The sequence below is a fragment of the Amblyomma americanum genome, chromosome 2 (genome assembly GCF_052857255.1).
Source record: "Amblyomma americanum isolate KBUSLIRL-KWMA chromosome 2, ASM5285725v1, whole genome shotgun sequence".
NCBI lineage: Eukaryota > Metazoa > Arthropoda > Arachnida > Ixodida > Ixodidae > Amblyomma > Amblyomma americanum.
In genome coordinates, this window is record NC_135498.1 from 141152068 (window position 1) to 141168899 (window position 16832).

Below are 16832 nucleotides of genomic sequence, written 5' to 3' on the forward strand. Positions count from 1 at the left end.
TTTTTTCTTAGTGTTTCCAGTTGCACACATAGAAATAAAATGTGATTAACCACAAGATCATCTCCGAATTCGCAAACAGGTCTGTCTTGTTTTGTTAGCAGGAAATGTATCCTAAAGTGAGTGTGGCCTATCCGGAGACGGCATAAAATCACATCATTAAAACGTTCCTGCGCACACATGATTTACATTCACGCAAAACCGGATTTACCAAGTGCAGTTTATTATTCATTTAACCGTTCCATGCCGACTGCCATTTTTCTCCTGATGTACGCTGTACAAAGTTTATGCAATCATTAAAATGTATATTTACTTTTTTATTTCCCTGCCACGAGCTTTAGCTGCGCCGAAATCTGCCTTCTCGTTGCCCCTTATACCGACATGACTGAGAACCCATCAGAATTTTATGTTTTGTCCTCAAGCTCTGGCTGTTACTAAGTTGTGTATGATGTCACCAAGAATCTGAGTGACTGCATTTCCAGAGTGCAGAGCTATAAGTACAGAGAGGGAGTGTGTGAATAATACTTTGGTTAGGCTCTCTCTTTCAATTTTTTCTACGGCAACATACACTGCGTAACATAGTGCAGGGAAAATGGACGAGCACTGAGGAAATCGCACTGTTTTCTCCGACCTCACTGGTACCACTGCTCTTCCTACGTAAACACCCGTTTTTGAACCGTCTGTATGAAACGGCGTAAAACTACTGTATTTTTCTTCGAGTGCAAGGAATTCGTGTATTATAATTAGTTGTGGAGTTTCTTTTTTATGGAACTATGTAAGAGTGAGATCGCAGATTGCAGGAAAACTGTACCAATGAGGCTGTGGATCTCCTTCTCCGAGCAATCTCAGGTAATGTATCGAGTACGCCGACGTTTTGGCACACCTCTCCAAAACGCAGGAGGGTTGGCCTGATAGCTAGCTGTTTGTTGTTGAACAGTGTTCTAGTTGAGCTCTTTGTGACTATTGGGTAACATAGGTGTTTGGGTAGCGAACGGATTTTAAAATGTATGAGCATGTGAGCGTGGTTTTTCTGTCTCTAATTGACGGTTCGTTGATTTCTAAATAAAGACTATTTATGGGCGACGTCCTGTAAGCAGCAAAGAAAAGACGCAAACTTAAATTATTGTTTGGTTCCAGTCGTTTCAGGTTTGAAGATCTCACTGACCCGTAAACTATACATCCGTAGTCTAATGTAGACCGTACCGCGGACCGATAAATTTCTAAAGGACATGTCCTGTCAGCACCCCAACGTTTACGTGACAGTACCTTGAGTATATTTAGAAATCCGGAGGCTTCCTTTTTCGGTGCGTTTATGTGATTCAAGAAAGTGAGTTTTTTGTCAAGAGTTATCCTCAGAAATTTGTGCTCATTTTTGACAGACGGGTATCTGTGTTTCGTTCAGGTCTATGAATGAGCCAGTTGCATGCCTCGTTTCGGCGAGAAAAGGATGGCTACTGTTTTCTGTGCGGAAAACTGGAAACCGTTCTGATCTACCCATGTCAGTACTTTATTCATTGTCAGCTGTATTTGTCTCTCGCATATTGCTACGTTGGCGGATGTGCAGTCTATTTTGAAGATCATCAACGTACACTCAATGCAGGATGGACTTTGGGATTATTTTACTTATGGAATTCGTTTTTGTAATTAACACTGTCGTGCTTAAAATACACACAATTCAGGTTTGAGTGTGGTTATATTGAAACTCGCTTGCCGTGCTGGTCATACATATACACGGCCTCTCTTCAAGGAACCTTTCTTATTAAACGATGCGCGAAGTGTGGCGTATGAATGAGCCAGCGTCTTTCGCCGTAAGCTTACACGAACGCTGCCGGAACCAGACCGTCGTTTCGAATTATCCAGATTTTGTAATCAATGTGGTCCTAATCAGCGCGGTCTCCTGTCAGCTATTAATACTGAATAGAAAAAACATTTACAAGCTCTTGCCTTCAGATAATTACATAGGAGAGCTTGAGAATTGCGGGAATGGCATGCTTTTGAAAGCTAGAGATCAGGAAAATCGAGCTCCCCAACACACCTCTTTCAAATTCACTTCAGCTAAGTTTCAAAACTCGGCTGCAAACACTAAATTAAGCTTCATGAAATCGCTATTGAAACAGGCATCACTTGTGAACACGCACATTCTTCGCGTCATTCTGAGGCTCGTTAGTTCAGGTATGTGATTTCCTCCTTGCCTTAGCAGTCGTACAGTGAAATTGCAGGTAAAACAAGCAATTAAACCTCTTCTCAAAACTTGTGCGCCTCGGCTGAATTTCTGATCTCCCGCCAAAATGTGACATACACGTTGAAACTAGAGCGTTAGTTATCATCCGAAATTTTATCTGTGAGCTCGGTGTTTAGAGAAGTCAACCGCGGTTATTGAAAAGTCAGAGCCTTCGCCAACAGATTCCATATCACACCCGGCATTTAGAACAATTTCCAGCTATTTTTAAGTGCAAGCACGTGAACCGGCGCGAATTAAGGCCGTTGCTTTAATACAAAGGCTGATGATGTCCATGCTGGTTCAAGAGAACCCCTTCAGTGTAATGGCATCTTTTGTGCTTTTTCGCTTCTCTCACAGCAATTGTGTTCCTTACAACCAATAAGAGAATGGGCGTACTGGAAAGCGATCTGAATGCACGCTCTGATAAAGCTTCCTTGATGGAAGCAATCAACGACTTCTTCTCAATGCTCATCATAATGACGAGAAATTTCCCTTCTACCAATACTTCTCAACGCCTTACTATAGACGGTTCATACGGAGCGGAGACGACGTCACCAGGTGAAGCCTTCTTTATTTCTTTTCTCCGTATTCCTTAACAAGCACGCGTGTAAGCAGGGCTCAGGCGAGAGGTTTATTTTCTTTAAAAGAAAGAGGCGTCAAACGGACTAATAATTGTCTAAACTTCTTTTCTGCACTGGGAATATCTGTAAAAATATAAGGTTATTGATGTGACACAGCAGAGTGTAGGCCGATCAACAGTGATACAGAAATTGAGTGGAGATACCGAAAAGAACGGCGCTAGGGGCAAGACGAAGGTTGAAGATCAAGAAAGACGCAGGCGCTGCTCCCTTTGTGGTTCGTAGTGTTCATAGAACAGTTCTTTTAATTAAGCAGTGCCAACTAGCACGACACCTTGCTCTTGCGAGCTGACACGAGAGAACAAGTCGTGCTGTTTTCTTCTCTGTGTCTCGACCCTTGCAGTGTTATTCCACAACGCTGACGCTTCATGTGGTGGATACTTTTGAAAGGCTAGAACTGGTGATTGCGCCAAGAAATGGGCCCCTCCCAAAATGACTTTGGCAAGGAAATGGCTCATATCATTTTTTTCAGTAATAATAGGGAACGCACTAAATATTTAGTCACGTCCTGCGAAAATGGCGCTCTTGCTGCCAGGCAAAAATTTATTTTGGCTTTGCTAATACCAAAGTAACTGCATACAAAGTCGGTTAGAATTTGCCACATTCCGTTTCAACATACCAGTTATGCAAAAAAGTCAGTTGAGTGCAACAGTACACAGCACCGGGCAAGTTTGAAGCTTCTGCTAATATTTTTTAGTGTGATAGCACCCCCGGAGGTTCAGAACCTAGCAAACTCGTTTCACGTATGTGCACCTTGGCAGAATAGAAAAAAAAACAGGCTTAAAAATAATCAGATATATATCTACGGCTTGTACTCGAACCCGCCACGACGCGAAAAGATCAAATGCAAAGACCGCTCAATGACATTTATGATGAAAGAGACTTCCTACCGCCCTTGTTTCTGCTGTTGATGCGACGCATATATTGGCCGCCCTTTTACCCTTGTTGTTTTCTTCCAAGCTACAGTGCAGTGTAGTCGCTAGTTGCTTGCTTAGTAATTAATCTACATATATCCCCTTTCTGTGCTGAAACAGCATCGTGTAGTAAAAAGTATGTTGGAAAAAATACAACAATGAAAAAAATACTTGTCTATCGCCGCAGCCAAACACGGCCAGTGTTAAACTGCACCACCCTCTCGCTCTGCACTGTGCAGAGCGCCGCCTTCATAAACATACATCTGCTCCACCTGGAGGAACAGCCCGCACATCGCCGTCTTTTACGTAGAGCAAATCCGTGCTTTCGCACTGATCGAAATGTGGTAAACATTCTCTGTAGGTTTTTGTGTATATATTTCTTGCATCGCCGCAGCAGCTTCTTGATTTTTCGTGGACAGCAACACATAACAGCTATCACTAATGCTTGCGCCTAATAAGGAGTGTTGCTTGCGCAAATGGTTGCCACATAAGTCTGGCCTGAACGAAAAGTATCTTTGTTGCTACTCGCCAGACCTATTTATTAATTTTGTTTTGTGGTTTAGTAAGTGTATGAGTAGCAAAAATGTGAGTCCTAAATAGGAAACATACATTAAAGGACGAGTAAACATTCGTACTCAAGATTTTCAGGCATGACGCAGTGACTGCTTTCCTCACGTGCACAAATGCATGTATAGAGCAACGTGCAATGAAACCAAAAGTCCATAAAGAAGTTGTTTAAAGAACATTGGCCCGGGACCGCACTATCCTGCTGGTGCCAGATTGACCCACGGCCGCCGAAGCAGCACTCGCAGCTCCAAGTTGTGTTTCCTGCACACGGCCGTCTCATACTTGCTCTGCGCGAGATTACTCATTCACTTGCTATAAGTGAGTGATCCTTTGGGCTCGCCTTGGCAGATGTGCTCCAAAGCTCTGTGGCGTAAATTTTCAGCAAAATTTTTATGTAGCCTAAATGGCTCGTGTAGTGGAGAACACCTGGTGATAGTTATAACGACGTGGATGCTATATAATTATCAGTATTAACAAAAAATTACCCACTGTTTGGGCCGCCCCTGCCTAACACTATAAACTCGTCTTAAATTACCGATGTACAGCTTTTTCCTAGTAAATTAAATCTCCCGTTCAGTGCAGGAACTATACAGTTTGTAGCACAGTGGGCCATCGTAAGACTCGCCACGTGATGAACTCAAGTCGCCACGTTAAGGTGCAGGACCGCATTTTCACGGCCTATGCCCTGAGTACGCCCTGGGCGGGCTCCGTATAAGAGCTTTCGATATAATATTTACCTTCAAACAACCATCCATATTTCTGTGTCCTGTCTAAGGCTCAGGAAAGCTAGTAAAAGGGTGGCCAGAACCTGGCAGCAGGACAATAAATAAATGAACAAATACGCAGCGCGCCAAGACTGGGACGGACAGAACACATATACACACAACGCTAAGTTCATAAAAGGGGTTTTCCGCATAAAAAAGTTGGTTATCGTGGCAGACAGTCGCAATGGGGTAGTCAGTGTAGAAACGAGACTAGGTAAGACCTATTATCTCTGTGATATCCAAGTTGCAGATTATATATTTACTGATATTACCCCTCAGGGCCGGTAGCATTAAAGAGGGGGAGCGGTTGATATACAAAAAATAGAAAGAAAGTACAGTTGGTTACATAAATGTTAAATAGCATCTAAATATACAAAGTTAGCTAGTGCTATAGCTAGCTAATCTTAGCTAGCTAGTGCCAGCACCTTTTGCGGAAGGTGGTTCCAGTAACGTGAGGCTCGCGGCACGATTGGCTTCGAGAATTTCGTGCTGCACGACACAGTTCTGCCTTTGTGATTATGATCAATGCGGCGGGACACATAGACTGGCTGTGGGATGTGGCGACCCCGTAGAGCGGAATGATGATACAGCTTCTAGAACAGGGCGATACGAAACATTTTCCTACGTGATGTTAGCGTTGAGAGACCGAGATTAGACTTATATACTCTCTGTGCGGTTGTAGTTAGCAAGGATGAAACGTACAGATATATTTTGCACCATCTAAAGATAATTAATTACGTTGTCATGAGCAGGATTCCATATAGGTGTTGCGTAGTCAAGTTTGGATCGTATTAGTGTTTTATAAAGCAATAGTATCAGACTCGAAGGAAAATTAGATACTCGGCATGAAGAGGCCAGTTAATATTTATATGACCAGACTGATTGCAACAAAATGTTATTGATGTAGTAGTAGGACAGGCCAGAAGCTTTTCTAGAAACACGCATGACCTTGCATTTGTTAATATTTAGCCTCATTAACCAATGTTCGCGCTAGTTCCCTATTGGGTTGAGGATTGACTGAAGTAATGTAATGTCGTTAGCGTTACATATTTTTCTAAAGATGACGCAAACATCAGCGCGTAGGTGATTATGAGAGTTCAAAAGAGAGGGGAGATCATTAATGCAAATTAGAAAAAGTAGGGGCCCAAGAACTGAGCCTTGTGGAACCCCGGAAGATATTTCGGTAAAACTGGAGATATAACAGTTAGCAAAAACAAATTGTGAGCAATTAAGTGGGAAACATTCAATCCATTCAATAATTTGCAGTCAATATTCAGTTGTTTTAGTTTGTGAAGCAAAAGTTTGTGACATACGCTGTCGAAAACCTTCGAAAAATCTAGAAATACACAGTCAGCCAGTGATGCTAGGTCCAGAATACGATGCAATGCATGTGTAAACAATATGAACTGTGTTTCGCAAGAATAAGGTTTTTGAAAACCATTTTGCGCAGACGTAAAAATTGAGTTCGATTCGAGAAAGTTTTCAAGGCTGCTGGATATTATATGTTCGAGCAGTTTACAACAAGTACTGGTAAGAAATATGGGACAATAATTACTAGGGGATGCTATGCTGCCAGATTCGTAGACTGGAACCACCTTTCCGATTGTGCACTCAGTAGGTAGCGCTGATTGGTCAAGTGATTGCTGGAAAAGTTTGGTTAGTATAATGGAAGAATAAGATGAAGTGTTTTTTAAGAACTTTGGGTTAATGCAGTCATAATCCGGGGCGGAATGAACACGGAGTCCGTAAGTAAGCTTATTGACACCAGGAGTAGCAACAGCTATAGGTGGCATGGCAACATAGTTGAAGTGGTGAGTTTTAGGTATATGTACATCAGACATGGCTATAAAGTTGTCAGTGAATGCGCGCTTAAGAACCGTGGCGCAAATTTCGGAAGGAATCGGGATGCCTGATGGGTTAGATAGGGCGATGCTATCATCCGTGGAATGATTAATGACCCGCCGAAATTTTTTCACATTGGTGGTTAACAAAGAACACAGTACATGTGTGTGTAAGTTCTTTTTAGCGTCTTTGAGAGCCTGAACATACGTGTTGGAAGCCGCCGTATGCGGAGCCCATCGCTCAATAGTGGGCTTATTTTTGCGCTTCTTTTTGTTAGGTAAACGCTTAATGTCATTATTGTACCAGGGAGAGTTTGAGTGGGTGGTAGCTGTGAGGATTCGCCAGTTAGTTTGAACACTGCGGTTATCATGGTGATGAAGGAAAACGTGGATAAAAAGAAATAGTTCATTATTTATCATGTGAAAATGTTCTTTCTTTAGTCCCGTATAATTTTTTTACTACTATTGGGAAGGGTTAGGTTACTGTCAAACTGCATTCGCAAGTGGTCGCTGATGCACGGCAGGTACGTAATAGGTGAGGCTATCTAAAAATGGGTGCCGGTAAGAATGGGTGCAAGGTACCCCCGGCCCGGCGCCCGGCTTCTTCAGGGGTGTGTGATTGGAGGAGGCTCCGCAAGCACCGCTGCGCCTCTTGAGGGGCAAACCAAGTTTAGAACAACTCTGCCTGCAAATATGGTTCGCGTTTCACTCCCAAGTGAAGAGTTCGACTCAAGGCTTGTACGCTATAACTAGCGTCAAATTCACCACTAAGGTCCTTCGTCAGAAGCGATTCAGAGTATCACTGCGGTCCTGGGCAAGTCCGGTTTTTCTGCTGTCCGACTTTGTGAGAAAAAAAAATCGATTTGTCAAGTTGAAATCCAGTGTATTCGCCGTGTGGTCGGTTGTTCGAATTGCTTATGTGCGCATTTGCATTAGAGAGAATTCTGAGCAGAGATCTAAAAATTCGCGACCTTGAGACGAGAACGGGGACATTAAAGGGGAGTCGATAATCCATGTTATTCTCAAAAAATTACAATCGTCGAATAAGAACAGTGGAGTTGATGGAAAGCGTTTTGCGGTGATATTAATAGAATCGTAAAGTTCATTACTTAACGTAGGCGGCGAGGAAGGTGGACAGTAGCATATGCCTATTACTACTCTCTGATGATTAAGCGTGATTGCAGATCACACTATCTCTAGACTTGACTGGACATGTACATACAGTGATGGGTTAATAATGGGAATAACGAGGGGCACTCCGCCGCCTCTCTGCGTGCCATGATCACAGGGATAGAATGAAAAATGATGAGCATCGAAAAATATATTAGTGTCGCTAACATGCGCAGTGAGCCAAGTTTCTGTTAGCACGATGATTTTAGCGGAACAAGTGCCGAAAGCTGATGATGGAGAGACATAGTCGTTAAGAACGCTTGTTGGTCCACAGTATGTGATAAATAAAGTATGTGTGATAAATAAAAAGAACCGATACTGAAGCTGTGGAGGCCTGACCACTACCCCTCTCGCATGCCTAGGATGTGGTATCCGAGCTAGCAACAGAGGCTGAACTGGCATGTGCGCCGCATGCATCTATGTTAATGACGGTCGGTGTGTTTCAATCGTACATGTAACATTTCTTGTTAATAAGTAACTTGTAGCGCATCTTGTAGGCTGGGGCATCAGGTTGGCTTTTCGCAAAATTTATAAGCTTTTTGCGTGCCAGATGTGTTGAAAACAATTTAGCGCGTGATACTGACTGCAAGGTCGCCTCGTTTCTGAATTGATAATTAGCCTGATTATTTGACGTATAAACTTTTTTCTTACCTGCAGAAAACTATCGTTGGAATTTGGCGCTCTGTGCCTGTGTCTTGTATGCTCCCAGCTGTGTCTCGCTACTTATTTCTGTGCATCCTGCCTGAGCCAACCCAAGTGTCTACTGAAGATAATAAGTGCGCTTCATAAACTGCATATCAAATTATAATATACAAACAGGAGGAGTAAGAGCGCAATTATTTGAAAACACCAGCTTTTATAATTTCGCTTCTCAAGGACAAATACTAGTCAAGAAGCTTGTGAAGCACTAGTAAAGTTAATTCTCTGTGTTCATGTTGGTCGTTTTTAAAAGTCGTTGCAATAAAAGAGAATATCTTGTTGCGAGCGCACAGCAATGTCTAAAAGCAATGCATTAGGTAATCTTAAAAACTTTTGAAAGCATTTTATTTATACGCTTTAAGCATAATAAATCGATTTCGACAGGCATCCCTCATGAACGAGAACCGAGCTGTGGGGAAAAGATAATTTCAATTTTTTTTATTATTTGCTGCATTATATGGCAAATCATCTTTTGCAACATCTGTGAAAAATTTACAAGATTCACATGAAAACGAACAACCGCAATGTTAAAGTGCAACTAGCAGAACTATCAAAATTAATGAAGAATTGTAAGCTATGTGAGATTAGGGAATCTAATATGGAGAGAAGTGAATAAGCTAAACCCCTGACATATAGCTTCACGCAACAAAAAAAAAGACATGGACGAAAATATAAAATACAGGAAGACCTTCAGTGGCAAGCTCTAGTCGAGGCAAAGCAGGCAAGGAGGGCAATGTCATTGAAAATATGCATAAGATATTTATATTAACGCTCAACTTCTAGTCGGATTTTTTATTAACTGGATGAAAACGGTTTGTACAGCGCAGGAAATATTATTGCACTAATTATAAGAAGGAAGTAAAAAAAAACCTCCATACTATGGAAAAGATGAAAGGTCCCACAGTGTTGGGAATCAAGTAGCAGCATCCCACCATTGCCACCAGTTGTTAGGATTCAGGTAGCGTGGTCGGGTCGGAGAAGAAACGAGAAGCATCGGAAACGTGGTTAAGAAGGGAACAAGCAAGGAAAACTTTCTTTATACAGAATATTTACATAATGTACAAGTAATGCAACTGAGAATGCCTCTCAGTGAAAGAGAGTCTTAGGAGACGGGTGTCAATCCGCAATCGGGGTCACCGCTAGCAAAGGGTCGCTCCCGTGCCAAACCAGCAGTCGTTAAATACCCTTCGTATTCCCCAGATGCCTGACTGGGGAATGCGGTTCGAATTAAACGTGCAGATGATGACACTCATGGCACACCCGCCCACGGCAGGGGCGGTGCTGACGCTCTCTCAGCTCGGCGATGGAAAGGGTACAAGACAAAGTCAGGTTGTTGCCAACACAGCTGCCAGGTGGGGGCACACGTGGGTCCGGCATGCGCCCACGTGGCACCGGCGTGTGCCCTCATGGCACCCTCGTGGCTCCCACGTGGCACCTTCCTGGCACCCTCGTGGTACCGGCATGCGCCCACGTGTTACAGGAATGTCAAGTCGTTTCCCAGCAGGGGGGTGGTGGGAGGGGTGCAAGACCATGCACTTCCTCGCCTGTTGTCCGAAACGCGGAACCTTTGTCGAAAGCGCCGCTCTCTGCCAGTTGTCCGGCCCAGCGTGACTCCGTTTGTTGACCCGATGGCACGCATGACCACGTGGACACGCGATTGTCGTCGCTGCTTCTACCACTGCTTCACCAAACGCCAGGAAGCAGCGTTTCTTCAGAAGTCTCAATCGCCTTCATGATGGTTTTCTGGAAATCCTGGTCGGGGAGTCCGTGTCTTTGTTCATTTCGGATGGAAGGCGCGCCAGACATAACAACAGGCGAAGGCCAAGCAATTACTTGAAGACCTCTTGAGGGAAGGTAGAAATCATGCTGTGTGTATTGTGATCTTTCTCGAAAAATCAGACATGATCTCGAGTGTACTGAAAACTTGGATAAAGCCTGAGCTCATAATAGTCAACAAGAAATGAGAGGTTAAACGTATAAATGTTTGCCCAGTATCTTACTTTTCTTTCTCAAAGAGATATTCACTAGGCACCCTTTAATAGAATCAGTGCACAGTTAAAGCTGAAGCACCAAAAGAAACAATTTGGTTTTAAAAATTGTGCTCCACAGTGCACAATGCTTAATCTAATAATACTAATAATGTTCTGGCAAAACTGCGATCTGGCTACAGAAGATTTTCTGTTTGAAAATCAGCATATAAAGATGGCGTTTCACTTGCACCAGCGTCCTTTCAAACACGGTGCAGTAAGCAAAGAGCAGAATATTGCCCAGTAAGAAACAAAGATTAGGTACCTGTAAGAAAAAAGTGGCACGACGAGTCTTTCTGATTAGATGCATTGTGCGCTACACTAGACATTTTAGGGAGATCATGCAAAGGCAGCTTTTTGTGGCACGCGTTATTCCTTTTATAAAAATGAAAAACCTAGCCTTTTCTGCGGATTCTGATGAGCTCGAATGGCACATAGAATACTTGTTCTGATGAAACACTGATTGCCAGGGAGAGCGGGCTTCAGTCGGCTTAAACAGCAACTATCGCGTAGACCGAACTAAAGACATATCAAGATTAATGGCCCTTTCGTCTATCAGGGAAGCAAAAGCTTCAGTGATCGCTCAGCTGGGTAGGCTCGCCGCCACATATGCGCACACTACAATTTGCGCTGTTACAATGTAAAAACCTTGATCGTGAGGTTGCATGGAATAGAATTCTAAAGCAGGGTAAATGCAAAGCTTGACGCACGGCCATACTGTAGAACAAACGACACAAAGCGAAAGCACAACGAAAATAGCGAATTGTGAACAGGAAATATTACTTCCGTTTTAAAACCGTCAATCTCTTTCAGCGTGTTATTGAGGACTTTTCTTTTATATCTGTGGAAACTGTCAGTTGTTTCATTTCCTGTTTCTATACTGCCACCTGCTCGTAGAGCAGGGCACACCTGTAGCTATATATCTCTCTTGCTGCGTATCACTTTACGCGTTGTAGCAGAGGTGTAGAGAAACTAGTGCGCCCGGCAGGCTGTCTTGATGATTTTTTGAGCAGAGTGGCAGGCATCGTGCTAAGTCTTGTTTGTAGTTTTGTGTCGATTTGCATTTTTTCGAGTTCGTTTTTGTCTGCGAAAAGATTAAACAGCTAACAAAAGAATTAGTGTTTAAAATTATTCTGCCATGTGTGATTCAACGAGCACCGCGATGGTGACTCACTGGTTTAGAGAGATCTGCTGCTGATCCGGGTGACTTGACTCCAACCCTGGCTTCGGCAGCTGTGCTTCAGTGGAGGCGAAACGCAAAGCGCCCGCGTACTGTGTCAGCTCAGTGGACGTCAAAGAAGACCAGTTCGTATAAATTATTACGAAGCCTTCAACTATGGTGACCGGAAGATCCTATGTCGCTTATGGACGTCAAACACCATACACCATTCCGTAATTCAATAGAGCACTACTTAAACACATTAATAAATCAATAAATATAACGTTCACTTGGGCACGTTGGTAGAGCTGCATCTTTTGTACAACAGCGCGAGCAACGTCGGAAGAGAACAAAAAGGACACGGGACGAGCGCTGACTTCGTTTCGTGGCTGACGACACGAGCGCTTAGTTGAGAGTCCGCGCTCATCCCGTGTCCTTTTTATTCTTGTCCGACGTTGTTCGCGCTGTTTTACAAAAGATTAATGAATCGATTAAAGTTATTGCCCCTGGTATTTACTACGCAATACCCGCCGTCGAAAGTTATTACCACATTTGACGCTGTCGAGAGAGGAAGAGGAGGCGATTGTTAATGGAATTTAATGCCTTAAACTGCATGCGGATAGCGACGAAGGCCCCATTGTAGGTTTCCTGCTTAATTTCGGTCATCTGCACTGGCGGGATCAGCATGCGGCCGCCGCAGTCGGGGTTTGATTGTACGTTTTTGCTGGCTCTACCAGAGCACATTTAAAATAGGGCTCGCCTGGCGCGCTAAAACAGTGCACTTGCAAGGCACATTGACTTATCAAATTTTTCCCGTTCGGCGTTCTGACTTTGGGGTGAGGCATGGCCAGGCTGCAGCGCGCAAGCGAAAACAGGGTCGCAGTTTATTTCTTTGGCTAACGGTAATGAATGATATCATCTGTTGTATACTCCGTTTGTAATTTTTATGTTCTGTAGAAAAATGTATTTGTAAAAAATCGCTTGTTACCTTGCAGATACTTTTTTTCCAGTCGTGATGGCGGCAGCACAGCAAGCACTCAGAGAAGGCAGTCCCAAGAACAATACGCTTCTTGCGTACCTGCAGCGCCTGAGAGGCTTGAACCAAAAGAAATATTTTCATTTATCGCGGATTCCTTCTTTGCATGAAGTGAAGTGGTGAGTGCCCACAAGTAAACTGTAGAAATGTGAGCATAGAGGTGCTGACTATGAACCTTTCATAGACGCACATTATTTTTGTATATCACTTCTGGCTTGCCAATTTACGATGCTCCAGTCATCTGGTGTAGACGTCAGGCTTGATGATCTGCGTATCCGCCTCAAAGGCTCAGTGGTTGGGGCGCTCGGCTACAGAGCCGAAGTACCCAGGTTCAAACCCGACTGCAGCGGCCGCGTTTCGATCAAGACGAAATCCAAAAGGTGCCCTTGTGTGCGATGTCAGTGCACGTTAAACATCGCCAGGTGCTTGAAATTATCCCGGAGCCCTCACCACTGCAAACCATCTCTCTTTCTTGTCTTATTCCCACGTTCATCTCTTTCCTCACGGCACAGTTGAGGTGTCCGCCCAGAAGAGAGGGAGTTACCGCGGCTCTCATTTCTTAGTAACTAATCCTTTACGTTTTTATTAGAGGTGCTTCGTTGAAACCAAATTGGCTTCAAGAATGCATCACTGTGATTCGATTTGTGCCTTTGCCCTTATTCATGCAGATTTTCTTAGGCTTCGTTTTTGATGTTGCAGCCATTTGAATCACTGGGATAGAATGAGAGGTTAAAGGTAAGAGAAAAAGGTGGTAATCGCCTTACTTTCTTTCAGAATTAAGGCGGTTGGAGGCAGGCCAAAACGGTGAAAGAGAGGCACAAAATTATGGGCGTGCAAAGAAGGTCTGGGCAGTGAGACTACTGAAGCGCACTTGCTCGTATTCGCTGTGGACGAATTTGGACTACGGCTTCAGACGGCCTGTACACCGGAAAGAGAGTTTCACATGGTTCATGTGCACCGAAAAGTATGCTTGACCGTACACGTGTCCTCGGTCGGACCTGATGTAGCGTTAATAAGTGCCGAGTGCTGAACAAAATCTTCCGAGTGCTGAATAAAACTCGAAATAGCCTCGACGGCAAACATTGGCTGCACATATCTGCAGCGGTTCTCCTTATCTTAGTGGTTTTGGTTACGTGCAATTATGTTTTGTAATACGAGTGACCGGAAGCACTTCATGCGGCGGGACGAAAAGTTCGACGAAGTGCAGTTGGGGATCCTCAGTGGCTTATTACAAGTAGTCACCACCCGGTTATGTCCAATCGCCCTTGTGGGTGAGTGCTATTTTGTGAGGCAAACAACAGCAACAGCGTCTTATGGTAGTGTGCTTGTTGTGACGCATTTCCGTCCACGACCACCGACCTGTACTGCGAATAAGCACCTTTACGTATGGTGGAGGTGTCTCAGTTCCCGCCGCGGTCCTCATCCAGGAAGTTCGACGCCGAACGTTACACGCCCCAGCCACCATGACAGAAGGTACGAGCGAATCATCGCCGCTTATCCGTACCACCGTCCTCTCTTCCGGGTTTCAGTGCCAGCGTGACTCTTCTCTGTTTAGTGGCACCGACACCCAGGACGTCTACGATTGGCTGGCCTCCTACGAGCGCGTCAGCACTTACAACCGGTGGAACGATTCCGTTAAATTGATAAATGTCCTCTTCTACCTTGCGGATGTTGCTAACCTATGGTTTCGTAACCATGAAGCGGACCTTCAAACCTGGTCCTCATTTAAGACCAGCTTAGCCGAAGTTTTCGGCCGTCCCACCATGCGGAAACTCCGAGCCGAGCAACGTCTCCGTGCTCGAGCTCAGCTCCCGGCCAAAACCTTCACGAGCTATATTCAAGACGTCGTTGACTTATGCAAGCGCGTCAACCCTTCCATGCCCGAGCCAGAGAAAGTTAAGCACATCCTTACGGCCATCATCGATGATGCTTTACAAATGCTCCTGGCGAAGAAACCCACCTCCATCAGTACCGTCATCCAGCTGTGCTCAATCTTACACGAGCTAACAAAGCAACGCGCTTCTACGCGGCAGTCTGGCGCGTATCCCGAGGGTCTTGCTGGCTTCGCCCTTGGCTCCTCATCTACTGAGAAATCTTGGTTCATGCAGCGCGTCAAAGACTTCATCCACGAAGAAGTCGCCCACCATATTTCTCTTCTGCATCACGTCCAAGATGCTGTCTGCCCGACTCCCGACCTAGCGCTTACCCTCACGCCGACTATTGAGGAGCACGTCGCTGCAGTTCTTCCATTCTGTCCCCCGCTTCGTCCTCTAGCAGCAACGCTCACCTATGATGAAGCCGTCACCCGGACAACGTGCTCTCTCGCCCCTCCCGTGTATAGTAGCAGTCTTGTTTATTATTCCCCACACCAGTCTGTACCACCTGCCCCTGCCTCGTTTCCTCGCACCCGACGACACCCTACGAACCGTTGGCCCACCGCCGACAATCGGCCGATATGCTACGCTTGGGGGCTTCCGAGCTACGTCGCAATTTTTTGCCATCAGATTTTACCTTGCTCTGGGGATGATGTCGTCCCGAACGGATACGATCAAGAGCCGCCCTTTCCAAGTGGCTCTTCTGGCTCGTCTCTGCCTCGCCCACAGTTTTGACTCGCCGCTCGCCTACCCCTCGCCAACGTTCAATTTCCTCAGTGCTTTGGCGACTGGACCTCCTCACAGAAGAAAACTGAATGCCACAGTTCCTGAGACAAGCACTGCGTCTTTTGCTAACTCGTTATATCTTCCGTTTTTTCCCGCTGAAGTTATTCGGGGGTTTGTCAGAGCCGTCCCTGTTTTCGCGCTCGTTGACACGGCGCTGCCGTGTGAGTGATTGATGACTCTCTTCGCGCGGAAAATTCTCAAAGTGACGACGCGGCTGTCTGAATTTTCGCTGCGTACGGCAATCTCGCAGTGCACCCAACACATCGCATCCTGCGCGGTACGCGTTTGTGTGCACGACGAAGCATATACCATCGAGTTTGCTGTGTTGCGTCCTACTCTCACGATGTTATCCTCGGGTCCGAGTTCCTTTCGACCCACCCTGCAGTGATCGATTGTGCCTGTACCGAACTTGCGCTTTCTTGTGTAACGTTTCGTTGTGCGACCAGCCTGTACCCTCAGCTAAGCTTCTTGTTGCTACCAACACCCACATACCTTCATTCTCTTCTGCCCTCGTCTGCGCCTACGATTTATCGCCGTTTGACGTCCCTGATATGCTTTCCGAACAACTGAAGGATCCTTGGATCGCCTCACTGCTCACTTTCCTTCCTAATCTCTCGCCGTATTTTTCATCCCGGACCGTTCGTCGCCAAGCCACCATTTTGTCATTCATGATGGGCTTTTATAATGACGTCGCTGTTTACTGCCGAATAGCCCGTTTGACCACCCTTGCGAACTACCTCTCCGACGGGCGGAAATGGCTGTTGTTAATCCCTCGCCACCTCTGTTTTGCTTTCTGCGCCTCTTTTCACGCAGATACAAAATGCGGTATGCCAATATATTGAAAACGTATGCTCGCCTGCGTCTGCGCTACTATACTGGCACGGTATGTACCCCTTCATACATCAGTAAATTCTGCCTTGTCAAGCCTTCCAACGTCGCAAGAACACTCCCCGCCACGACACCGCTCTCTTACAGCCGCTACCCTGCCCTGGCCGCCCTTTTGACCGCTTCGCCATTGATCTTTACGGCCCGCTTTCAACTACCGCGGCTCACAACCGTTGGGTCATCGTGGCAGTTGACAACCTCACTCGTTACGTAGAAACGTCGGCTCTCCCATCTGCCGCTTCACAGGATGCTAC